At 35.4% G+C, this 26552-nt stretch overlaps 1 protein-coding gene across 2 annotated transcripts in view; it reads left to right on the top strand.

Moving 5' to 3' along the window:
• The window catches only part of SPATS2L (spermatogenesis associated serine rich 2 like), a 334205-nt gene that overhangs the window by 179724 nt on the left and 127929 nt on the right, over nucleotides 1-26552 (top strand). Inside the window, exon 1 of one of the 2 annotated variants that reach the window (XM_074215358.1) lies at nucleotides 21977-22649. The exons of the other annotated variant lie outside the window; for it this stretch is intronic. The gene's annotated coding sequence lies outside the window, so the exon portion shown is untranslated. Of the gene's footprint in view, nucleotides 1-21976; nucleotides 22650-26552 lie in introns of those variants that run through there. 2 annotated transcript variants of the gene reach the window in all.

Here is a 26552-nt window from a genome sequence, read left to right as displayed (position 1 = left end):
TATATATATATATCTATATATATCTGATCATGGGCAAGTCACTTATGTTTATCTCAGTTTCCTCATTTATAAAATCATAACCGTAATAGCACCTGCCACACAGAGGATCAAGTAAAATAATATTTGTTAAAGCAGAATCATTTAATACAGTGTCTTACACATAGTAGGTCTTGTAAAAATTCTAGTCATCATCATCATTATGAAACCAAGGCTCTAAATTTAAATGACTTGTCTAAGGTCACCCATTTAGTAAATAGCTGGATTGAGATAAAAACCCAGACTTTTTGGACTCCAAATGCAGTAGGCTCTCCCCTGCAACATATTTTTATCATTCTGAATTATTTTAAAGGACAACTAGGTGGCACAGTAAATAGAGTGCCAGACCTGGAGTCAGGAAGATTCAGGTCTCTGAGTTCAAATCTAGCCTCAGATACTTACTAGCTGTGTGACCCAGGGCAAATCACTAAACCTTGTTTGCCTCAGTTTCCTCATCTTTAAATAAATTGGAGAAGGAAATAGCAAACTACTTAAGCATCTTTGCCAAGAATATTCTAGATGGGGTCACAAAGAGTCAGACGTGACTGAAAAGACTCAACAGCAAAGAAAGCATTTCATAAACTTTAACTCATTAAAAGAAAAAAAGTATAATTATTTAATAGAGTAATAACTTAAGAGGATTATCTTTTGCCACAGTAGTGAAATGAGGGTCTCAGGAGGGTCTGTGATGAATGGAATGGGAGGATGCAGAGGGAGGAAGAAAAGCAAGGAAGAAAGGAAGGAAATCCAGGGCAATAATAGTATCCTTTGGCAGGTGGTGTCACATCTGGTTTGGAAATAATTACATCAGGTCCATATTTCAAAGAGGATAGCTAACAAATGGGAATAACATTTTGTAAGTATAAAATTCACTGGGTTAGATTTTTAAAAAATCTTTCCACCAAATTTCACTTTTTCCCCTGAAAATGAATACACTGGCTTAATTTCAACAGTAGGAATTACTTGGTGTTTCCTTGATTAGATGGATAACACTGGAGACTACAAGCAGTTGAAAGAACAGGGGATATTTATCCTGGAAAGGGAATCTTGAGTGGGTGGTGGGGAAAGAAGGAGATGGCTGCATTTAAGAATTTTAAATCTCTCCAGAGAGAGGGATTCAACTTGTGCTTCTTGGCCTACAGGGCAGAACTAGCAACAATAGGGGCTGGGGGGGAGTAGGGTGGTAGTTTGGAAGAGAGGCAAAGGTCAACTGTAAGGAAAAATTTTCCAACAATTAAAATTGTTTCAAAGGAGAGTGACTTTCCAGAGTAGTAGAGGGGGGATGTCTCAGAAAGGAAGTGAATTATCCAACACTGACCACTCAACAATAGCTCTAGTGCAGGTGCCACTCCAATGTGCCTACAATCAAAAACATTGATTAAGAGTCTCCTAATTGATCTCTCTGCCTCTGGGCCCTTCTGTCTCCAGGCTATCAATCCACACAGCAGTGTCAAACTCCCAACAGAAAGGACACTGAACTGTAGCTAAGGACCACAAACCACATATAAACATTATTTTTTGCTACTATATTTATTTATTGTATTTTAATTACATTTTAATTTGATTTGGACCTATTTGGAATTGTTGTAGGCTTCAATGCTGCTCATATTTGACATTAAGAAATAATGCTTCCTTTCTGACCATCACTCCCCTGCTCAAGAAACTCCAGCTCCCTCTTGCCTGGAGCCAGAATAAAGTAGCAACTCCAGTTTGGCATTTAAAAGCCTTCAGAATCTGACTTCAGCCTACTGTTCCTTACTTAATGCATTTTACCCTCTTCTTCATTAATCATCTTACTCCTTTCTAGCCATCCTTGCCCACTTGTGGCTCCTCTTTCCATAAGCATCCTGTCCTCTCTCTCTCTATGCTGGGCCCAATCTTTCTGTGTAACACAATCTTAGGAAGATTTATAATATTTAAAACTTAGTTTAGCTCAGTAAAACAAGGCAGCTTCATTGAGGAGAGTCACTTAAAACAAAGTGGCAACAGGAAGAATGGATAAGGAGCACTCTGCTGGGATTTTGGATGAAGTTCCTTTAGGGGGATAGGGCATCCTCTCCCCAACCAACAAAGTGTACTAAGTTTTTTAAAGGTTTTTTTTTTTCTGGGTCTAATAGGACCAGACATTGGACAAAAGGAGGGGAAGAGCCTGGACTGGTAGACTGGTAGTGATTCATTGGTCCCATCAAGAAAAAAAGGACAAACAATATGATTAAAAAGGAAAGTGATTGATGGGAGGGTATGTGGGGAAAATCTGGGACAGGAATGCATTGTTGGTGGAGTTGCTAACTGATCCAGTCTTTCTGGAAAATAATTTGGAATTATGACTAAAGGGCAATAAAACTGTGCATAGGCTTTGACTCAGCAAAACCACTACTAGGTCTATATCCCATAGAGATCATGAAAAAGGGTTAAAAACCCTACATATATAAAAATATTCATACCTGCTCTATTCATGGTGACAAAGAATTGGAAATTGAAGAGATGCCCAATTGAGGGAAGGGAGGGAGAAAAATGTAAAATTCAAAAGGTTTGCTTTTTTAAAGTTTTTCTGATGCCTTTCTTTTTCATGCTGATTTTTCCCACTCAAATCCTCTTATAACAAAGAAAAAAATAAGAAAAACCAATTAACACAGCAGCTACATCAGATGGTGTATGCATAATTTTATGATCATATACTGCCTCTCCACAAAGAGGGGTCCTTAGTGTCTCTTCCTATTTTATTTCTGAGAATTAAGGTCTCAAATTTTTATTTTAGTTTTCGGAGGTAATTGGGGTTAAGTGACTTGTCCAAAGTCACACAGCTAGTAAATGAATCTGGATTTGAATTCCTCAGATCCTCCTAAATGGAACACTGACTTTGAAGTCAGGAGGATCTTTACCAAGAAACTCCAACATAGACTCAGACATTTGATGCTTACCATCTGGGAAAATCACTTGCCTCGCATCTAAGGCTATATTCAATTGCCCTGATTCATATCTGGCCACTGGACCCAGATGACTCTGAAGAAGAAAGTGAGGCTGGTGACTTAGCACAGCCGCCCCCCACTCAACTCCAATTCATATGCTTGTCATGGCATCACCTCCCTAATGTCATGGTCTTCTTCATGAATGAAGGTAAATATCATCATCGTCATCATCATCATTATCATCATCATCGTCATCATCAACACCACAATCACAAAGAGGGGAGAAGTAAGTTTCATTATCTCTTCTCCTAAACTAAGTTTAGTCATTACAACTAATCAGAATTCATCTGCCTTTCCATGAAGCTTCTTATCTACAATGCTATAGCCAATGGGTCATATTATTCACCCTACTTCACTATAGATCAGTGCTAGGCCATCATTTCCAAGTTGAGGCAGAAATTTACTTTGACACATAGTAGTTCAGTAATGTATATCTGATTGTGAAGTTAGACATTATTATTATTCTAAGGAAACTAAAGATCTGAGGAGTTGTAAATTATCACAGGGCAAGTAAATGTTACTCTGGACTTACATTCTTATTTCAAGTTCAAAACCTTCCACTTGCAATACATCATTTCTCTAGCTAAAATTTCCTGGTTTCTAAAAATAAGCAGTTGAATATACATGTTAAAAAGAATCAGGTTAAAGTTTCTTTCCAAATGTTCTTCCTTTTTTACTGTCTCATAAAATTTTAATCACTGTAATTGAGATAATATGTAAGATTAAAGTGAACATCTAAAGCTATTGAGATAATACATAAGATTAAAGTGAACATCTAAAGCCTACACAGATAGTCTAGGTATTTGTTTTATTTTCAACTTTTAATCGAGATTTTTATTTGTTCAAGGCCAGATTTCTTTTAGTCCCAATTTTATTACTGACCTACCCTTATAGTCTAATTAAGTGGATCCCCTCCCCCTATATTTCAAGCAAAGTAGACCATTAGTCATTTTGTTCTGGCCATATCTGTATATCTGTTTACCTGTGCCCCACCCCAAACTTTTTCTGGAATGGACTATGCCATGACTGTACCTATTGAAATTTTCTTCCTTTAAGTCCCATTGATCAGCACCTCATCATTGAAAGATTCCAGATTTTTAAAGGTGAGAACATTCCCTTTCTTCCCAGTCTTTTATAATTCCTTACCTGCCAGAGATAGCTAGTTGGTACAATGCATAGAGAACAGGCCTGGAGGATCACATTTCAAATACAGGCTTAGAAGTTTACTAGCTTTGTGACTGTGGGCAAGTCACTTTTGTTTGCCTCAGTTTCCTTCCTTTCCCTCCTGTGAAGTGAGTGTAATAATAGCATCTAGCTTCCAGGGTTGTTGTGAGCATTACATAAGATAATCCTTGGAAAGTGCTTGGCATGGTGTAAAGACTCAATACATACTTGGGTGCTTCTTTGTTGGACTCTAGTACATTATCATTTACTTCTTTTTTTTTGCAAGGCAATGGGTTTAAGTGGCTTGCCCGAGGTCACACAACTAGGCAATTATTAAGTGTTTGAGGCTGGATTTGAACTCAGGTACTCCTGACTCCAGGGCCAATGCTCTATCCACTGTCACCTAGCCACCCCACTATGCCACCTAAACTGCCTCTCTCATTTACTTCTTTTATTTTTAGGTTTTTTTTTTGTTTTTTTTTTTTGCAAAGCAATGGGGTTAAGTGGCTTGCCCAAGGCCACACAGCTAGGTAATTATTAAATGTCTGAGGCTGGATTTGAACTCAGGTACTCCTGACTCCAGGGCTGGTGCTCTTATCCACTGCGCCACCTAGCCGCCCGGTCTTTGATTTACTTCTAATGATAACAGGCATTCCCTCCCATCATCACTACAGATCATAGCTCTTCCAGATCTTCTTGTCCTGAGAAGTTTTCTTACCCTTATGCTCCTATAAATTCTCCATAAATTCATCATTCAACTTGCTGAGGGACTTCCTTAAGATCTTCTGATGTTGCAAGGATGCCAGTATATCCCAAAGACTATCCACTGGTTCTTCCTCTCACTATTTAACTGGTCTATCTTCTTTGAATAGTAGAAATATCTGGTATTTATCTAGTGCAATAGAGTTCATAAAACCCTTTAGATGTATTATTTCATTTGATCCTCATAATACCCCCTTGGTGAAGTGGGTGATTATTTTATCCCCCATTTTGCCAATGAAGAAATTGAAGATGAAGAAAATTAAGTGACTTGCCCATAGCCTTACTGTCAGAGGCAGGACCTGAACCCATATTTTTCTGTCAAGTTCAATTCTCTGTCCACTATACCACCCAGTTGCCTTCTTTTCTAATCATAGGAAATAAAAATTTAAATTTATATGGCCCTTCTATGTCTGAAGCATTATACTAAGGACTTTTTACAAATATTATCTCATTTGATCTTCCTAAGAACTTCTGTGAAATCAGTACTAATATTATCTTCACTTTATAATTAAGGAAACTGAGGCAAACAGAAGTTAAGTAACTTAGCCAGGGTCATATAGCTAGAACGTATTGAGACTGATGCACATATACATACATACATACATACATACATACATACATACGTTCATACGATGTAAATCTTCCTGACTCCAGGTCAAGACTCTGTCCGCTGTTTTATCCAGGTGCCTAGAGATCATCTCTCTGAGACATGTTTACAATGCTTTTCTTACATAAGTCCTTATAAGTGATATGCTATAGCTTACTTATACCAATCATGTGCTTCCTCATTATCTTTTATGTGATTCTTAACTTTAATACTTTAGAGAATAGTGATATTCCATTACTAGAAGACATGCAGCTTCGTGAGAAAAATATTGTTAAAAATAGAGTAGGGAAGCTAAGTCGTGCAGTGAATTCTAGAGCATTGACCCTGGAGTCAGGAGGACCTGATTTCAAATGTGGCCTCAAACACTTAATAATTACCTAGCTGTGTGACCTTGGACAAGTCATTTAATCTCATTGTCTTGCAAAAAAATTTTTTAAAAAGATGGTAGAGGGGCGGCTAGGTGGCGCAGTGGAGAGATCACCAGTCCTGGAGTCAGGAGTACCTGGGTTCAAATCCAGTCTCAAACACTTAATAATTACCTAGCTGTGTGGCCTTGGGCAAGCCACTTAACTCCATTTGCCTTGCAAAAACTTAAAAAAAAAAGATGGTAGAAGCTTGAGGTTATTATAAGTACTGAATAGTTTCCCAATAGCAATCAATTCCTTTTACCCCTTCTTGCTCAATTTTGGGCCCAGATCATCATTTATTTTTCAGTGTTTATCCAAATTAACTTATATTATAATTACTTGTATACCTTTCCTAACTCCCTACTAGATTATGTTTGTTCAGTGTGGAAAAAATAATATATTTCCATTTTTGTGTCCCTTTTGCTTAGCCCAAAGCTTTGTATATAGACATTTAATATGTGTTTAGTTGATTTGAATTTTGCTTTTTAAAAAAAATAATGTTGTGAGGCTCTAATGAAATAATGTCTGTAAAAGGCTTTGCAAATATAAGGCCTATGGAGTCATATTTGTTAGCTTTGTCCAGAATAGGACAAAGTCCAGAACCAATTCAGAGTCATGACATCAGTGAACATATAACACAATCTGTTGGCAGAACACATCTGGACAATGGCAAAGACAAATTGATTTACAGTTTCTCTGTTGGCAAGTTATTCTGGGCAGAAATCAGAGCCAATGTAAATGATTTTGAATGACTCAAGTACTTGGCATGAATGTCTGGAAGTAAATGCATGTTTTAAAGAAAATAAGAGCTCTTTCTTCGTATAATAAGAAGAGGAATTTGTGCAGAGTGGTTTTTTGAGGAAGAGACTAACATTTTGTTGAAACTTATCTATACTATTTGGCATGACTCTTTAAGGTATATTTAATAAATATAGTGTTTTTCATTGCATGTTCTATGTTTAAATGAATTTTAATAATTCTGTTTTGCATTGGGGAAAGCATATTATAAGAAAAAGATGGACAAATTTGGAGTTAGAGAGACTATGATCCCAGCTCTAAGGTTATGTAATGACAGATCAATTACTTCCCTCTATAGACTTCTCTTGCCTTATTTATAATGAAAGAAGTTGGAAAAAGGACAGCCTCTAACATCCCTTCTGGTTCAAAATTTATGTTTTATCTTTCTTAGGTACTTCAAAGAAAATGAAAATTATGAACAGATCCTAAGTATGCCATCTTAGTCAGTGATTAACTGAATATATTATTATGTCTATCCTTTTAATGATAATGATAATAATGAACAGCTAACTTTTCTATAGCACTTACATAAGGTTGGTAAAGCATTTACACATATTAGCTTTTTAAAAAATATTACAATAATCCTAGGAATTAGGTGCTATAATTTTCCTCATTTTACAAATGAGAAAACTGAAGGGAAACATATGTTAAATGACTTACTCAGGTTCACGCAGCTAGCAAGGGTCTGATGCTAGATTTGAACTTGTGTTCCTGATTCTAAGTCCAATCTACTGTGCCACCTGTCCTTTAAAATATTAATTTTGTTTGTGTCTGTAGACAAGAGAGTCCATGAGTTAACTTTTAAGAATTATTTTGGTAACTATTTCAGTATCATTGATTTCCTTTGCAAACCTATATATTCTGTTGTATGCATTTAAAAACTTTATTTTTAGGAGTGGTCTTTAGATTTCTACCAAGGGGCCTGTAGTATGCAAAAAGTTAAGAACCTTTGCAATATAGTGTGACAAGCATCATAGCTTAGTAAACAGAAGATTCTTCCTGGATTCAAATTCCAACTCAGACACTATGTATATGACTTTTCTGAATTGGTTTCCTGCAAAATAGGCATGTCTTAACTATAATTTGAGATTCAGGACTCCAAGGTGCAGTCCAAGGAGGGAGCAGAACAGCACAGAGTCAAGATGGGAGTCAGCCCAGAGAAAGCAAAACCTGCATTATGGAGGGGAAAATACAATAGGAGAAGCAAGGCACCTTTATTGAGGGAAAATACAATAGGAAGGTCAGTTAGGGAGGATGGAAATCAGTTAGGTTAGACGGCAGTCCTGATAGAATAGGACTCTGAAGTCTATAAAGCCTGGTGGCTTTTCTTTTTAGGATATTATCTGGATCAAGCTGGACCAGACACTGGTGTAGAGGTAGGAGGAAACTTCTACCTAGTGTGAAGACAAAGTTTTGAGGACAGATGTTCATACAAACTAGAGGAATGGAGGGGTCCCTGGGGAACTGGTGGCTCCTTAATGGTCAGATTGCTTGCTATTGGGAAAATGGACATTTGTCAATTACTCCTGGATTTACTTTGGCCTCTACATTTAGCAAGTGAGAGAGGTGACCAAGGTCCTCACTAAGTGTGATAATACCAATATTAAGGACTTTACAGGGCTGAGATTTTTTTGTTTATTTTTTTCGGGAGGTTCTCTTGAGCTACTGATATGGAAAATGACTTGGCAATCTTAAAGAGCTATGTAAATATCAGATAATATTAATTTATCAGAGATTAGCTTATCTAGGTGCTTTCTTAGGTGTTGTAGAAGTACACAGTCCTGCCTGTAGAATTTCTTTTCCATGTATAGCTTAAGTACATACACAGTTCACATTGAAACTGGAATATTATTGTCTTGTCTATTTATGTCTGAAATTAAAATCTTAGCTTGCAGTTGAGGAGCCTCTTGGAATTAGCCCAGTTTAGGTCTATTTACTAATCACCATATTTCAATTTAGAACCATCTGTATATCATTAGAGTGATTGGGATAAAAAAAAAACCAGAGATAGTAGAGTGATTGGAATGGGGTTGACTTTTTTTGGTCGTGCAGGGATAAGTGACCAAATGTTTAGATGATCCTTCATTACACAGAGAGAATTCCCAAGTCAAGGTGAGTGCTCAGTGATCAATTCTCTTTAAAAAAAAAAGATGTAAAGGAGATATGAATTAAATGACAGTAATGACTTGGAGTGAAACAATTTATATATGCATGCTTACTAAAAGCCTTGTCTCATGAGAAATAGACTCCTTTTCCAATAGGAAAGTGTGAGACATGTCTTACCACTGCTGCTCAATTTTCATTTTCTAAGAACATCTCCTCACTGAGAGAGAGAGAGAGAGAGAGAGAGAGAGAATGTGTGTCAGTCAGTCTGGTCTTCTGGACACAAAAATAAGATCTCATTGGACCCCCACCTCAGATACCCCAATTTTGTCTGTGGTATAAAGCACCTGGCTCAGATCCTGTCTCTGCCATTTCACCACTATCTACATTACCTTAGAAAAGTCATAGCCCCTCTCTGAGCTTCAGTAATAAATGGAAAGGAGTGAATTAAAAGGTGATCTTGTCTAAGATTTCTTTCTGCTCTAATATCTTACAGGTAAATTTTACTATATTTCTCTAATGACTACTCTTAGATTCCCTTAGGATAAAGTGTAGAGGAAGTTGAAGAAAATTACTGTTTTTGTACACTGTTAAAAGGCTTATGAAAATGTTTTGTATTCATTCACTAGGGGAAAAAACAGGACAGCCTACTTTCTTAATTCTTTCTTATAAAAGAGAAAAAAATCATATTTTTAGAATCTTAGTGCATATTAAATCACCATTACAAAAGAGTACTATTAGATTATAAACTTCTTGAGGGCAGTGACTTTATCTTATCCAGATCTATGTATTTCCTCCAGTATCTAAGCAGAGTGACTATACTGTTGTAATTTAGTCATTTTCAGTCATGTGCAACTCTTTGTTACCCCATTTGGGGTTTTCTTGCCAAAGATATTGGAATGGCTTGTTATTTCCTTCTCCACCTCATTTGACAAATGAGGAACTAAGGCAAAACAGGGTTAATTAAATGACTTGCTCGGGGTCCAACAGCTAGTAAGTGTCTGGATCCAGATATGAACTCAGGAAAATAAGCCTTCCTGCCTCCAGACCTGATACTTTCTAGGCCACACCACGTAGTTGAAATAGAGTACACAGTTGTTTGTTGAAAAAATTCAAAATGAAATTCACTGAGATTATAATGAATAAGAAAAATGAGAAGGGACTACCTCCCCCATTTCTTTGCACAAGTGGGGATCATAGATATAGAACAGTATATATAATGTCAAACTTTTTAAAATATGTTGCTTAATTTTGCTGAATTACTTTTTTTAATCTCTTTGTTCTTTGTTAAAAGAGATGGCTTAAAGTAATGGGAGGAGCAAAAGGAAGGAATACACTGGGAAATCTATGTAATGTAAAACCAAAAGTTACTTAAATGACTGTTTATTAAATTAATGGACAAAGTAAGATTCATAGAAGAAATCAAGATTCCGGAAGTTATGATAATAGTTAAGTAATCCTAGTAATCCTCAATTGAAAGCCAAGGCATTTGAACTAAGGGGGAAAAAATTACCCAGGAGTTACTAGATAGGAGACTTTTCTCTCTTTCCTTTGGACAAAGAAAAAAAAAACTGAAGGAGAATTTTAAAACCTAAGGAGAAGAAAGCAGGGGGAGTGTAGAGGAAGTATGAGATTTGAGCCAAGGGAGCTGCAGGCCAGGTTTCAGTTTGGCAAGGTAATGGAGAAGTAATTTAGTCCTAGGAGCAAGAGGCAATTAGCATACCTCTCTGTGACACAAAGAAGGAAGTTAGAGTTGAGATGCCTAGGACTGAGGAGACTTGAGTTGCCTAAAATTTTAAGAACTATAGACAAGCTGAGACCTGAGGCTACTTTGGAGAATGCCTCTTTAATCAACGGGATCAAAAGAAATAAAGTATGTGAAAGTGCTTTAAAAACTGTAGAGCACTGTTTTTTAGCTAATATTATTAATTTCACTCCACTAATGTTTGATTACAATTTTACATGGAGGTGACCCAGGGATCCAAAAGGCCTGTGCCTGCCTAGTACACTCCCCAGCAGGTTCTACGTAGTGAAGCTTTGGTTTCAGGTCAGCAACAGATGGTACCTGTTTTCTAAGGACTAAGCTGGGTTAAGTTGGATCAGATCACATGATGAAATTTATCATTGTTTTTATTTTCTACTGATAATAAGCATCTGCTACTACAGTCCTACTTTGATGCCTCATCATTACAAGAAGGTGACCCTTGAATGACTTAAAGAACAAGCTTTTGGCAAGCTGTAGCAAACTGAAAAGATTTCTAGTACAGGCTGGTCAATGGACCGTTCATCTGACCTCTAAGGCCACCTAAGTGCCCAGGGGCTAAGCCTAGAAGCTTAACACTAAGTGATACTGTTTTTCAATCACAAATCAATTCACAAATGCTAGGGCCTAAAGCAGGGTTGTGGAGTCTTTTTTTTCTGGCAAGTGCTATTTGGATATTTATGACATTATTTGTTGCTATATTTGGTCAAACATTTAATTCATCCCCCAAAAGCTCCTAGATTTATTGAATTTCAATTTCTGCCTGTGGTTGCCATGGCAGCACTAGACCAAAGATTTTGCAGCCCTATAAGAACCAGACCAAGTGCTTTCAATATGGCCTGCCAGATTTTTCCACTCCAATAAAAGTGTATTCTGTTCTCATTAGACTACTCCAAGTTCAGAAAGACTATTCATCAACCAGATGTCCAAGTTAGGCTGACCAGCATGGTGAAAGACCTTATGATCATTCCATATAAGAATAGATAAAAGAACATGGGATGTTTAAAGCCTTATAAAAATTTAGTGAGAATTTGATGGCTTCATCTTTAAATATGTGAGGAGTCAATAGTTTAGAAGAGAGATCAGACTTGTTTTCCTAGACTCTGTAGGGCAAAAATTAAAAGGAATGAATAGAATTTTAATTTTTTTTCTTAACATCAGGAAAAACAGCTGAACAATTAGACCTTTTCAGAAGTAGAATGGTAACTACCAGAAGGGTAATGGATTCCTATTTACTGGAAGTCTTTAAGTAAAGAATGGATAAAGGATTGCTATAGAGAGAATTTTTGTATGAGTGACATAGATGTTATGTCCTCTGAAGTCCCTTTCAACTTATAAATTCTGACATTTTGTGAAAAAGATAGCTTGTCAATTGGAAATTGAAGTACAGACTCATTGGAGGTTCTCTAAATTTTTTCTGGAATGGTTTCTTCAGGCTTCTCATTAGGCACTCAAAAATTGATATTTGATGAATTTAAATTCTGTGATCTCCATTGACTGAAGCATTTCTGCCTATATAGGTGATGATTAGTATATGCTTTTAAAGTAAAATATTTAATATTAATGCTTATATCTTAATTATAACTAATAGCTTTTCTTAATTTATAAAGCAAAAGAAAATGAATGAAAAAAAACTGTTCATGTTGCTTATGAGTCAATCCAGACCCTGACATGATAGACTGGATTTACTTGAGACATTTTTCTTGATAATAATCTTATGGTTTATTTTGCTGTTCTTCAGAGATTCTTTTGAGATCATCAAAATGTGATCAAAATGTTAGTCTCTTGTGAAAACTTACTCTAATATCAGCTATGGGACATTTGCTTAAGTCTGCCTATTACATTTGTGACTAATTCTACCACCACTGCTAACGCTACTACCACCATCCGATGACAATCTCTAGAACTAAAGTAGAAAATAAGTAGCCTCTGAGACCCAAGGAGGGGGGAGATTCCTTGTAATTCTAATTCTAGATCATAGAAATTAGAATTGGAAAGAAGCTTCCAATCATTGAATCCAATCTTCTCAGTCATCTCATTTTATAGATTCAGAAACTAAAGCTGAGAACAACTAAGGGACATATTATTTGAACCTTTGATTTTAAATTCAGGCTTATTTACACTATTCCACACTTGATGGTAAAAAAGTATTAAGAAGAAGACCTAAAATCCTTTTTTTTTCCTTCTCAAAGTTTCTTAAAACTTTCTGTCCAGATTTCTCTTTCATTCCTCTCACCACCTACTTTGTTAAGTATACTTATCAAGAACATGTTATTTCTTTTCTGGCCTCAAAAGAATTTTTTAATAGATTGTAACGTTCCCTGAAGGTGGGAACTGTCATTTAAAATCTATGTTTTTTAACACTTGGAAAACTGCCATTCATATAGTAGGCACTTAATAAGTCTTCTTTGTTGAAATGAAATAGAAAAGAATGGAGACCAAAGAGAGAAGAGAAAAAGGAAAATAAAAGCAGGGAAGGTGTTTCAGAGTTATTTGCATACATTCACAACTAAAAAGAGTCAAAAATATAACTGTTAATACTGAACTGAGTACCTCTTTCCTGGATCCTTTGGCATCCCTCCTCATACAAAGCACTACTTTAATTCTACAGGTACAATACTACAATTTTGAAACTAGAGTGAAACCTTAGAATAAGGAAGAAAAACTGCAAAAATGACAAAATGGGAGTTCTGAGAGTGTGAAAGTGCCATGAGACAGGAGAAATACTGGTAATGGACTGATTATTCAGAGATTTGAGGAAATGGAGAGCTTCTGTCATGGTTAAATTTATTTTTCCCCTATTGTATAGGATAGTAGTTCAATTTTTAAAGAAAAATAGAGGAGGATCATGAGAGATGCACTTCTGCAGTCTTTCCTCAGGCTCTAGCTCATTCCAAGTCTTCTGTGAAACCTATAAAGGGGTTCATTCCATAGAGTCCTTTATAATGTGAAGGCTTGAAATAAAAGGTGAAATCATGCTAAAGCCAACTTAAGAAACAGGTTGGTGAGACTTTCTTCTCTAATAGATGCTAACTTCCTTATGTTTTTCACTTAGCATTTACTAAATCAAAGTTTGCTTTTAGGTTTCCATTTGATTGAGAACTTTTTTTTCAAGATTTGGTATAGTTAACTAAATTGTTTGGTCATTGGTCATCTTAAAATATATGAAACTTAGGTAGACATGAAATTGGAGGAAACCACAAATAGAATTTCATTCATTGCTCCTTAAGTGAAATTCAGCTTTAATTTGCTCTGTGGTTCTTTATTTGGAGTTAGAAGAAAACAAGGCATAATAAAATCAAAATGTTGTGGGGTGGGGGCATGGGGGTTGAATGAATTAAATAAACATGATAAAAATCCAGATCCGTCCAGCATTCTATGAAGGGTAATGGAAAAACTGGAAAGGTACCAAATCTAGAGCTTCAGAAACCAAAAATAAATGCAGAAAACTGCATCTCTCTCTTTGTCCCAGTACTGAAAAATATAAGGAAAATGTAGCAAAAGGTGGAAAATTTTGTAGTAACATCATCTACTGAGGCAAGAAGTACAATCATACTACAAACTTAGAGCAATTACAGACTGTCCAATATTTTCTCTACTCTAATAAATATTTTTTCACTTACTTTATGTGTGCAGATATCTGAAGATACAAAGATAAAATACCATCTCTTATAGAGCACATAGTCTAATAGGGCAGATAAGAAATATACACATATGTCTACGATGCCAGGTAGGATAGTGAACATGTTATAATAAAGGGGAAAAGTGCAATAAAATTTCCTAAAGTGAAAAGAGATTTATTATAGCTAAGGGAAGGTCATTATTTCCAAGTCCTAGTGGTTGTCTGTTCTTAGGTTTCTTCATCTGTATACTGAAGGTTTTTAGAGTAAATTATCTCTAATAGTTCAAATTTCAAATGACTTCAAATTTTCATATCAACCATTTCCATTCATTGGAATGCCATCCCCTATTCATACTATCTTATTCTGCCTCTCCTATAAAAATGCAACATGATGTCATCTTCATTAAGCTTTCCCCAACTAACTTAAGACATTCTAGTGAATCCAGAAACCTTATATAAATTTATATATAAGTTGTTTATATAAATTGTAATTAAGCCTATGAGTTTTCCTTTACTTTTTAAACTTTAAATATTTATTGATATTTTGTTATCTTTATTCATGAATGCCTTTGCACCTTCCCTGATCAGCAGTAGCAAAAGAAAGAAAAAGAGAGAAAGAAAAAGAAAAGAAACAATCTAATAAAAAGAAAGAGGGGAAAAAAAGGAGGAATCAGGAGGGAAGTAGTTCAGCAAAGTGAACCAAGGCACCAGTGTATGCAGTATTTCTCTCCTGTAGTCCACCACCTCTATAAAGAAGTGAGTGAGGTTGCTTTTAAGTTTCTGTTAGTTTATGTCTTTTAATGACAGTGCCATTCTCTTGGTCATCTTTCAGTCTTCCTCCTCACCGTTCACTCTATGCAGTAAATTGTCAGTCCTATAATTTCTGCTTCTTTGTTTTCTATCATATCCATCTATTTCTTTCTATTTCTGCCACAGCCACTTTAGTTTATATCCTTACCTGGCCTCCTGCTAACTGATGTTCCTATCTTTGCTGTCTCCTTCTTTAATCTCTTCTCCATAATTTTCTTCCCAGTGCACCATTGAGTACATCAAATTTCTAGTCACAACTTTTGTGATTTCATGAGACTTAATAAATAATTCCTTACTCTTAACTTTCAAGGATTTCCAGTCTACCGCCATCTGATCTTTCCAGCTTTATCTCATTTTACTTGTTCCTGACCAGAGATAAAGTTTTGTTTCAGAAAAAACGAACTACTCAAAAGCCACAATTCTTTTCTTCTTTTCCTCTCTCTTCTGTATATATTTACATGTACTGACTGTCACCTATGTACAGGACATACTTCATCCTTACTGCTTATTGAAATCTTTATCTTCCTTCAAAACTGATTCAGGTTCCTCTTCTTCCATGAAGCTTTACCATATGTCAGTTAGTCTGTCAAACTCCTCTAAGTTCTGAGGATATGCATATTAATATATATATATATATATATATATATATATATATATATGCATGTTCCCTGCCTCCAGGAGCTTACACTTTAATGGAGGAAGATAACACACACAAAAATGCTGAATACTGGGGAAATAGAGGTGCCCATGATCATGATGGAAAAGTCAGAGAAGTCACAAAGTAGTGCAACCAGGTGAAAAAATGAGAAATTCTGAGTTGAGCTCTCTTCTTAAATGAAAGTTTTGGATTTCATAACTATCTTCTAATCAGAAATAATCAGAGCCCCCCAGTTGAAAAGATTTTCTCCTTTCCCAAATATTTCATAGCACTTTTCCCCTGTTCCTTTATACTTACACCAACCTACCCTGTATCCTAGTGATTTGTCTATTCACATAATGGAAAAGATAGATAGATAGATAGATACTCAAGCTCCATCTTTTCTTTTTTTCAGATGAGTAAACAGAGACCAGAGAGGTTCATTGACTTGTTGTCCAAAAGGTCGCATAGGTAATAAGTAGGATCTGAACCTAGGATTTCTGATTCGAAATTCAAGGATATTCCCACAATATAACAGGATTAAATTGATTTAAATTCTCATAAGAGACTATGCTATATTCCTTGCATAATTTCTCTAGAAATCTAAATCTGTTGCTTAGTATACTATGAATACTCACTAGTGGGTTGACTTTGAACATTTTATAATAAGTCTGCAAGTACAAGTTAAAACTAGATAAATTCCATTCCTTGTCTGTACAATTCCATCAGACCTGATATAAATAAAATTGAGTCTCAAAGCACTGTATATTTATGTAAGTGAAGCAGGTGATCTTTCATATATTAGAATCTCAGTGACTTGAAATTGGATTTGGTGAAATATAACAGAAAATCTTTCAAGGGAAATAATAAATGGTGCTATTTTTAGTTGGAAAGGGTCTTTGTAATAGTTGGGCTACTGAAGAAAAATTCTCATTTATTTAATGTCTTGAGTAATGATCCAGAAGAATGATAAGACTTGCTATTGCTCAAAATTCTAGATGAACATAATCCATCCAGCTGGTCCAGAGTAAATCTCTACAGTCTGCCTTGGATCTTGCTGAATCAGTTCACTCGGAGACTCTTCTCAAGTACTGTATGATTTAAAGATCATCATAGAGCCTAGGAAGAATACATGCATACAAATGTACAAGAATATGAGCACAAATTAGTGTGCTTGTTACTGAATCATTAGCATAGTGGATTGCTAGATCAAACAGTGAGACTAGAGCTGGACTTGGAGTCTAGAGGTTCAGAGTTCATTTCCAACCTCAGACTTTTACTGATTGGGTGACCCTGGGCAAGTCCCTTAACCTTTAACTGCCATAGCTTCCTACCTCAAAAGGTTATTGTAAAGATAAAATGATAATAGAATTGTACATTGTTTTACTAACCTTAGAGCACTATACAAATGCAAGCTATTCTTACAATTATTATTAAATGGATTTACCAGTGGTCAGAGAATAGTTTATTGTTCAGTGTGAAAAGACTGCATAGACAGCTAGGTAGATGGTGCGGTGGATGGAACACTGGCCCTGGAGTCAGGAGGACCTGAGTTCAAATCGGACCTCAGACACTTAATTGCTGTTGTGTGATCTTGGGTAAGTCACGTAACCCCATTGCCTTGCATAAAAATAAAAAAACTGCATAGAGAGTTGCAATGATGAGCAGTAGAGATAGATATTAATATTGAGATGGAAGGCTTTTCAAATGCTATAAAATCTATGCTGAGTTAAAGCATGAGTGGTGAGGTGGTGAACCTGACCAAAGAAAGTTTTAAGTAACAATATCCAGGATGATGAGATACATAAAACTGAGTATGATGGTCTTGACCTTGATGGTGAAATAAAAATTATTACAGGATTATGTGACTGGAGAAGCAGTTGATAATTATATTTTAGTTGATCTTTACTGTGATATCAGAATGACAAGTATTGCCATTCCTGATGAGAACAGGGAAATTACAATAAAGGATAAGAAATGACTAGCAATCAACAGAAAAGAATAAAACAAGATTTAACATAAGTAGGGGAAGTAATCAGAAACAGTTTTTATAAGTGGTAATTTTTAATAATTTATTAAACTTTGAGGAACTTGAATGTTTTTTAATCATTGTTAATTATATATTAGCTATCATAGATAACAAATAAGGTGATTATTAATTTTCCTATTATAAAATGTTAGTTTATAAATTTTAAATCCCTATATCTTTTTGCTTATAGATTTTAAAGTGGAATTTGAGAAGTTAATTCCTGTGATTCCTAAAATTTTAATGGCAGCATAAAATGATCACACTGTCTTTATTGTTCAGAACTTTAGATCAACCTCAAGAGACACAAAATTGTTTTCTTAATCTCTTCATTCATTTTCATATAATTACATGAAACAATATTAAAATGGAGCTTCAAGTACTCTCCAAATAGTTTTCCTTTTTACCTGAGGTTTTATTCTTTCTATAATACGAATATTTATTTCATATCATGGAAATGTGTCTAAACTGTGATATTAGCTCCTGAAACATTAAATTTAGAGGTGATGAAGGAAAGGAACCCTAAGTTAGTACATCTTTATTAGTCATATGAATGGGAAGATAGATTTCAGTAGCACATTTATTTTTACTGATAGTAAATATTTTGCTCCACTCCTATGACCATGGGGAAAGAATGATAGTATTTCTGGCAGGTTATGTTGACCATAAAATGAAAAACAGTCTCTTAAGCTGTCCATCAGGGCCTGAATCTACTAATTTTACTTTACTAAAAACTAGCATAATAGTCAGAGGACACCCTCTTTTGTCATTCCCTTTTTTTGTGACTTTGTAAAAGAAGATACAAGGAGAGGAAGAAGGAAGAATGTCAAGGAACAGCTTTAGATCAACACCAGTAGCAAAATAGCTGATGAAAATAGCAGTAGACCTCTCTTTAATACTAATGTCCTCTATACATTAGTGTCTTTTTTCTAGTCTGTCACAGCTTCTTCCATAGTTCCTGACTATCCATATGTTTTCATGCACTAGATCAATAGTCTAGCAATATGGAAAAATAATGCTTTTCTATAAATGAACAGAGTTTCCCACACTGACCAAAAGTATATGCACATACCTAAAGCTGTACTTTATCCAAGGAGATAAGATGGAATCCTCACAGTCTATCATTAAAATCATAAATTCTGTGTTTCATCCCTTTGGGTTAATGTCTTATCCCCAATGAAGATGAAAATTTCTGATCTCCTGAGAGGAGCACATATTGCTTCTTATCACTTATTTGTATATTAGCATAATTTAGGGCAGACTATTAGGTGATGATCAATGGAGAAAAAAGAAATAATGTTATTATATGTAAGACTAGATTATAGGGCCAAAGGAGTTAATAGGTAAAGGTATTGAGAAACATTACAAATTTGGCAAGGAGGCATGACTGTATTAGTGATGGGGGACTTCAGTTTCCTTCTAGGTGTCCACTAGATTTCCTAGAAATTTATTCTTGCCAAAGAAACGGAACTGATAAATTCTTGACTTGTTCTGACAACCTCATTATTCAAATGGTTCAGTAAATGACAATGGAAACTGTTATTTTGGACCTCCTTTTGACAAAGGAAACAAACATAAGTAGGTGTCTTAAATAGTAATAATGATGGAAATCTTGGGGAGATGTACCAAGTTCATTTTATAATCTGGGGTAGAAAAAGAGAAATGTCTAGTATAGTTTGTCAAGGGCTCTTGGTTTATAGAGAACAAACTTCAGAAGGTTCGAAAATAAAGGACAGGATAAGATTCTGTAGATTAAAACTCTATGGGGGTGGTTAGGTGGCGCAGTGGATAAAGCACCGACTCTGGAGTCAGGAGTACCCAGGTTCAAATCCAGTGTCAGACACTTAATAATTACCTAGCTGTGTGGCCTTGGGCAAGCCACTTTAACCCCATTTGCCTTGCAAAAACCTAAAAAATAAAAAATAAAGACCCTATGGACTAACGCAACCCAACACATATGGAAAAGATTCAAGAATAAATTTTTAGAGAAACAAATGTAAACAATTCCTATGAGGAAGAAAATATGGAGCTCTCTAAGGAAACCAGGGTGGAAAGAAGGAATTAATCAATCAATTTACATTTTTTTTAATGAATAGAAGATAGCTTCAAAGACAATAAAAGGGGTTTAAGTAGAAAAGAGTATCACAATGGTATGAGAATAGTGCCATGTACTAGAATGGGTTGCCATCTGGCGAGGAAAGTTAAGCACAGAGTAAAAAAAAAGACTTGATGGAAACAAGATTAAATACATAATGAATGGAGGATGGACAGGAGAATCATAACAAACACTTAAGAGAAGCTGAACTTTTTATACTTTTGTCTTCTTTCTGCTAAGGAAAATTATCTTTGTATTAGGAAGGATCACACAAAACATGGTTAACAATTAAAATGAAAATAAGTGAACACATGATAATAAAACACCTTGCTATCCCCCAATAAATTTATCTTAGGGCCCAGCTTAAACACATCTGGGTATACTCTAAGTAGTCACAGCTATGACTGTTAAGCTATTGTTGCTGATCTTAGAAAAATCATGGGGAATGATAAAAGTGCTTACAGGTTTTGTGACAGGCAAATGCTGCCCTTATTTTTTTTTCATTTTTTTCTGTCCTTATTTTTTTAAAGGAAGTGGGCAAAATTTACCAGGAAATTTGGCTTCCATTCCTGGCAAATTCTAAAATGTACTATTAAAGGAATGGTTTGTGATCGTTTAGAAATACAAGTACCCATTATGGCTTTATCAAGGACAAGTCATACCTCTGATGCTGAGTGCAGTGAGCAGAACCAGAAGGACATTGTACACATTAACAGTAACATTGTGTGATGATCAACTAAGATGGACTTGCTTTTCTCAGCGGTACAATAATCAAAGACATTACAAAGGACTTGTGATAGAAAATACCATCCACAATAGGGAAGGAACTATGGAGTTGAGTCTGAATAAAGACCAAAGCAAAATATTTTCAATTTTTATCATTTGTTTTATGTTTATGTTTTTCCCTCATGTTTTTTCTTTTTGTTCTGATACTTCTTTTACAACATTATTAATATGGAAATATATTTCACATAGTTATACATGTAATAATCTATATTAGGTTGCTATCTGCTCAAGGGGAGAGGGAAGAAAGGAAGAGATGGTAAAACATGTAGAACTCAAAATCTTACAAAAAAGGATTGTTAAAAACTATCTTTGCATACATTTAGAAAAATAAAATAATTTTAAAAAAGAACGTATCATGCTATTGTAATCTGCTTTCCTCCTGTTTAAATACATTTACTTATAATTCAGAGAAATTTTATAGACATAGTAAACTTGGATTTCAGTGAAACATTTGATAAGGGTTTCATATTATCCTCATGAATAAGATGGAAATGTGTGGGATTGAAAATGGCATAATTAGGTTTGTGGGAACTAATTGAATGACTTTGTTCAAAGAGTAGTCATTCATGACTTGGAGTGAGCTCACAAGAAGGTCTCTTGTGAAGTTCCAAAGTTCTCTTTTTTGGCCCTGAACTAGTTAACCTTTTTTTTTTTTAATCAAGGATTTGATTGTAGGCTTAGATGGAGTATTCTGTTGCACATATCATAAAACCGGGAGATGTAGCTAGCACATTGGATGAGAAAAATAGGATTTAAAATGGTATCAGTAAAGTAGAATGATGAACCAAATATAATAAGATGTCACTTGGGGGCAGCTAGGTGGTGGTGCAGTGGATAGAGTACTGGTCCTGGAGTCAAGAGGACCTGAGTTCAAATGTGACCTCAGACACTTAATTACCTAGCTGTGTGAACTTAGGCAAGTCATTTAATCCCATTGTCTTGCAAAAAAAATCATAAAAATTGATATATATGTATATATAATCACATATTTGGGTTCTATAATTCAATTGTATAACTATAGAATGTAGAGTTATGACTAAGCAACAATAGTATAAAGAAGCTATAGAGGACTTGGTGACAGCAGCCAGTTTGATAAGTTATGGTAAGACACGCTATACCTCAAATTGTAGCTGCTGTTGCATCTAGTTCAACCCCTTATTTTACATCTGGGGAAACTGAGACCCAGAGGGAAATCTATGACTTGTCCAAGCTTATATGGTATTTGGCAGAGTAGGAATTTGAACCTAGGTCCTCAGAGTCTACATTCAGCATTCTTTTCCTCTAAGGTGCAGCCCCCCCCACATATATTTGTATATTTTATATGTACACATATATATATATGTAATATATATATACTACATATATTTATATGTAGATACTTTTATATATATACACATCTACACATAAATATGCATTTATACATGTAATATATGCAATTTATATTATATGTATATATAATATAAAATACAGACAAAATTATGATGTGGTAGATGGAGGAAGTACTCTGCAAAATGATATCTCCTTGAGAACTGAAGTACTTTATTGTTGTGATGTGGGTGATTAGTCAGGCATGTGATTAGGAGCCCTTTATAGGCCAACCTTTGGAATTATGACAAACTACGAGCGGCTGTGTGTGTGTGTGTGTATCTCTGCCTTTCTTCCTGTTATCTCTGAGCAGAGTGTGTACAACTTGGGCATTCTCAAGGGACAGAGTGTTTCTATCTCCATAAACCTGGGTGCCCGCCAGGTACCCAAGGCAGAAACCTTGTGAACTTATTTACAATGGAGAATAAGCAGTATCTCAGGAGGTGACAGGTGTATTTGAGCCTCAGGTGGCTTGGCTGCTGGCAAACAGCTGGTGCCTCTGCCCCTCCCAGGTCCTGCCACATACCTCATTCTCTGACTCCACCTGCTCCGCTTATTCTTCAGATTACACATTGTTGGGTTGTGAGGCAGGCAAGGGGCTGAAAGCATTGAGACAAGGAGCCAGCTCCTGAGGAAGAACCTTATTCTCTCAAGCTACATCCTGTGACTGGGGTTTGAAAACAAGGAGACCTAGAAAAACGTAAGTTAGGACTTCTCTTCTATTTCGGTTCTAAAGAGTTTGACTATTTTAGTTTTGTTGTACCCTTCCCTCCCACCTTCCCCAGAGGATAAGAGCTTTAGGAAAATAATGAAAGATCAAGGGAAAGGAGAAATAAATGTGGCATCATGAGAAGGATCAGTGTAAAAGATAAGGCCCAATTATACCTAATGCTAAGACTTTCCTCTCTATATTAAGAAGCAGGGTGGCAAAAAAATGAGCATTCCACTTGAGGTAATAAGATCTGGGTTTGAATTCCATCGTGTTGCTGTGGGCTTAACCCCTCTGGGACCATTTCTTCATTTATAAAATGAGGATAATAATGCATGCTCAGGATCATTGTAAGGAAAGTATTTTATGAACTGTAAGGCATCACAGTGATGCGGACTCTCAATATTACCTTCTTTATTACGAAATGCCAGTATTTCTATAATTGGAAAAAATCTGAATATCTCAAATTTATAACAATGTGATTTAAGGGGAGAACTGACTTCCTCTCTGACTTGTAAGAAATGTGCTCAAAATTTTGTAATATAAGGAAGAGTTCTCTCCTACATATGAGTAACATTATGTTTATTAGCATTTTAGAAAGGAAATGTGATCTAAAGACGTGGCCGGATGTAGTTCATTTTTCTAGATTTTTACTCTGTGACAAATGAGCAGCTTTCTCTCTATTAGCAGTGCAGAACATGGCCTTTTTTGCCAAGCTTCAAGTTTATCATTTCTATCAGTGCAAAATTCTGTTTAATCTTTTCAAAAATCAATATATAGTTTTATGTTCATATAAAATAAAATTAATATTGTAAAGGAGATAAGAAAAAAGTGACCCAGTTTTATTCTGAGCTTGTTATCTTTATGTTTTACTAAGTTAGTAATGATAATCAATAGTATATATAGATGCTGTCTATTCATTCTGTAATGGTTCCCAGAGGGAGGTAAAGGCAGGGATAGGGAAGAGATAATAGGAGAGAGCCCTGGGAGTTTGGAGGAAAAGACTTTTGATGCTGTCTGGTATGAGAAAGAAGGCTAAATATGGTCTTTTATTGGAAATTCACTGAGGGAATCTACATGCATATTCCAACAATAGTAGTAACATATTAAGATCCTAACTATGGTCCTGTTTATTTCCTACAATCTAGAATATAAACCATAGATTTATAAGTGGAAGAACCTTTTATTTCTTCTATTGAATCCACTCATTTGACAGATGAGGAAACTAAGGCCAAAAAATGTCAAGTGATTTATTTAAAGGCACACAGGTTAAATTGAAGTTACTAATCTTGTTTATAAGCCATCTAGATGGTGCAATGGATAGAGCACACAGTCTGGAGTCAGGAAGATCTGAGTTCAGATGTGACCTCAGATACTTGCTTCCTATGAGACCCTTGGCAACTCACAACACTGAAGAAGGAAATAGCAAGCCACTCTATCTTTGCTAAGAAAACCTCAAACTAAATATGGCACAAAGAGTCAGACACAACTGAAATGACTATACAGTAACAACTGTTTTGTTTTCATAAGAAATACAGAATTCCTGCTTGTTCACCCATTTTTAATTTTTTATGTAATTCAAGGTACTTCTCTTAATACAAAACTTTTTAAGATGAACATATTCAAAGCCTATTCTTGCATCCTAAAGAAATAGGCACAATAGAATTGTGAGAACAATTGGATACTTGCAGCTAGGTTTGGGTCACTCATATCTCTGTGAGATTACATACTTTTTTTTTTAAAGAAGAATGCTTCTTATCTGCAAAGCAATAAAAAGCCTAGTCAGGTATCAGCTTATATTAGATCATGTTTTCTTTTAAGGCTTTTATTTATATTCTTAAGATGTCAGAAACCTCAAAATGAAATAATTTAAAATTAAATGAAAAAAATCATGACAAAGATCAATGCTAATAAAGCTTTCCGTTTTCTTTTTCTCTCTCCCCCCCCCCATTTCCTTGGCTTCTAGCCATTAAATTCTGTTTTATTTATCTTCAATGTCCTTTGCTCTCTTCTTCCATTTGCATCCTGAAGCAAGGTTGGTTTGGTACTTTATGAAAAAGTAATATGAACCTCAATTCATAAACGTTTGCCAAGACTAAAATGAGAAGCTCAAAGTCGGGCCTGCTATAAAATTGAGTCTGTGATGCCACTGTTGCTGCTGCTACAACTGCTGCTTTGTTCTGCCTAGATCTACCTATGAATGCAGCATCATCCACAACCAAGGTCACCAGAGGCTGATGAACTAAAAAGTTCTGTTCAAAAGGTCACTATCTTGACACTGCATTTCTTGCCACTGATCTCTTCAAGTAATATTCTAAGGGAAAAGGTGTTTTCATCCATCCATGGATGCTGAACTTTTCAAACAAGAATTGACTATTAATCACCCATTTACATAAAATGTTATATTTTTCCCCTTTTCTTCTCATAAAGAACTTAAAGACATTGATATTTTTGAATCTAAGCCATAACCTGTGTTTTAAAAGAGGCAGGGCTTTTAACCAAAGATTTTCCTAACGTTTGCTTTTAGAAATTGTGCAGTGAAGTTGCTAGAACAACATGCTTATATCTGGGTGCCTTTGAATTAATGTACAGCCTCAAGCTGTTTTCTGAATAAAGAACTCACAGTTAATAGTATCATGTAATCATATCCTAATTCTGCTAGTTACTCTATTTCAGAAAAGTTGTTGGGGGAGTGGACTTATAAATAATAATCAGTGGATAGAGTGCAGAGCCTAGAGTTAGGAAGACCCGAGTTCAAATGTGCCCTTGGACATTTACTAGCTATGTGACCCTGAACAAGTCACTTAACACAGTTTGCCTCAGTTTTCTCATCTGTAAAATGAGCTGGAGTGAAAAAAAGGCAAGTATTTTCATTATCTTTACCAAGAAAATCTCAAATGGGATCAATAAGCGTTGGACTTGACTGAAATGAGTAAATAACAAAAATTTATTCAGGGTGACCCAAAAGTATCGTTGCAATTTTAAACTATTAAACTTGTAATTCTAAAGCTATTATAGCACTTTAAAAGCCTTTTAAAGTATATGAATGATCTCATTTGAGCCTTGAATTAGGTGCTGCAAGTAATATTATCCCCACTTTCCAGCTGAGAAAATTGAGCCTTACATAGGTCAAGTAATTTTTCCCAAGGTCACACAGCTAATTTAGTATTTCAGATATTTGAAAACAGGACTTCCTGATTAGAAATTTCACTTCACTATGCTGCCAATTTTAATATATTTTCATATTAGGATCGGAACATTGATTTCTTGGGAAAAGAGAACTTTCTGATGAGGAAATGTCCTCTTATTAATCTGGTTGGCAATTTTCCATGTACAAGTAGCATGTTCTCTGCAATTTTCCTAATGAGAGCACTGAAAGAGTAAATGAATTGCCCAGGGTCGTTGAGGCCATAGGCAGGGCTGTAACAATGACCTAATCCAGGAGAACTGGAAAGTAAAACTAAGCACTCTCCTTTCAGAGAAATGAAAGTGAAATAGTTTGAACGTTTTTATTATTGTTATTGACATTTTTTCAGTTGTGAAAGCTGGGAAGAAATGATTTCTATCTTAGGCTATCTATACTTGTCCATTTTTAGGAGTTTTATACTGATAGTATTGTAGAAAGAATAAAGGGATGTCTTCTGATTAACTCACTGTGTGTGTCTGTGTGTGAAAGTGGTGGGGGAGAGGCTTTAAGCTTCTGGCTCACCCGTCACTTCAGTCACTTTTTTTTCAGTCATATCTGACTTCTCATGACCCCATTTGGAGTTTTTTTTGACAAAGATACTGGAGTAGTTTGCCATTTCCTTCTCCAGATCATTTGACAGATGAGGAAAGTGAGACAAACAGGATTAAGTGACTGCTAGTAAGTGTCACAAGTCAGATGTGAATTTA

This window comes from Macrotis lagotis, chromosome 1 (genome assembly GCF_037893015.1).
Source record: "Macrotis lagotis isolate mMagLag1 chromosome 1, bilby.v1.9.chrom.fasta, whole genome shotgun sequence".
NCBI lineage: Eukaryota > Metazoa > Chordata > Mammalia > Peramelemorphia > Peramelidae > Macrotis > Macrotis lagotis.
This window is presented reverse-complemented; position numbering and strand designations above follow the sequence as displayed.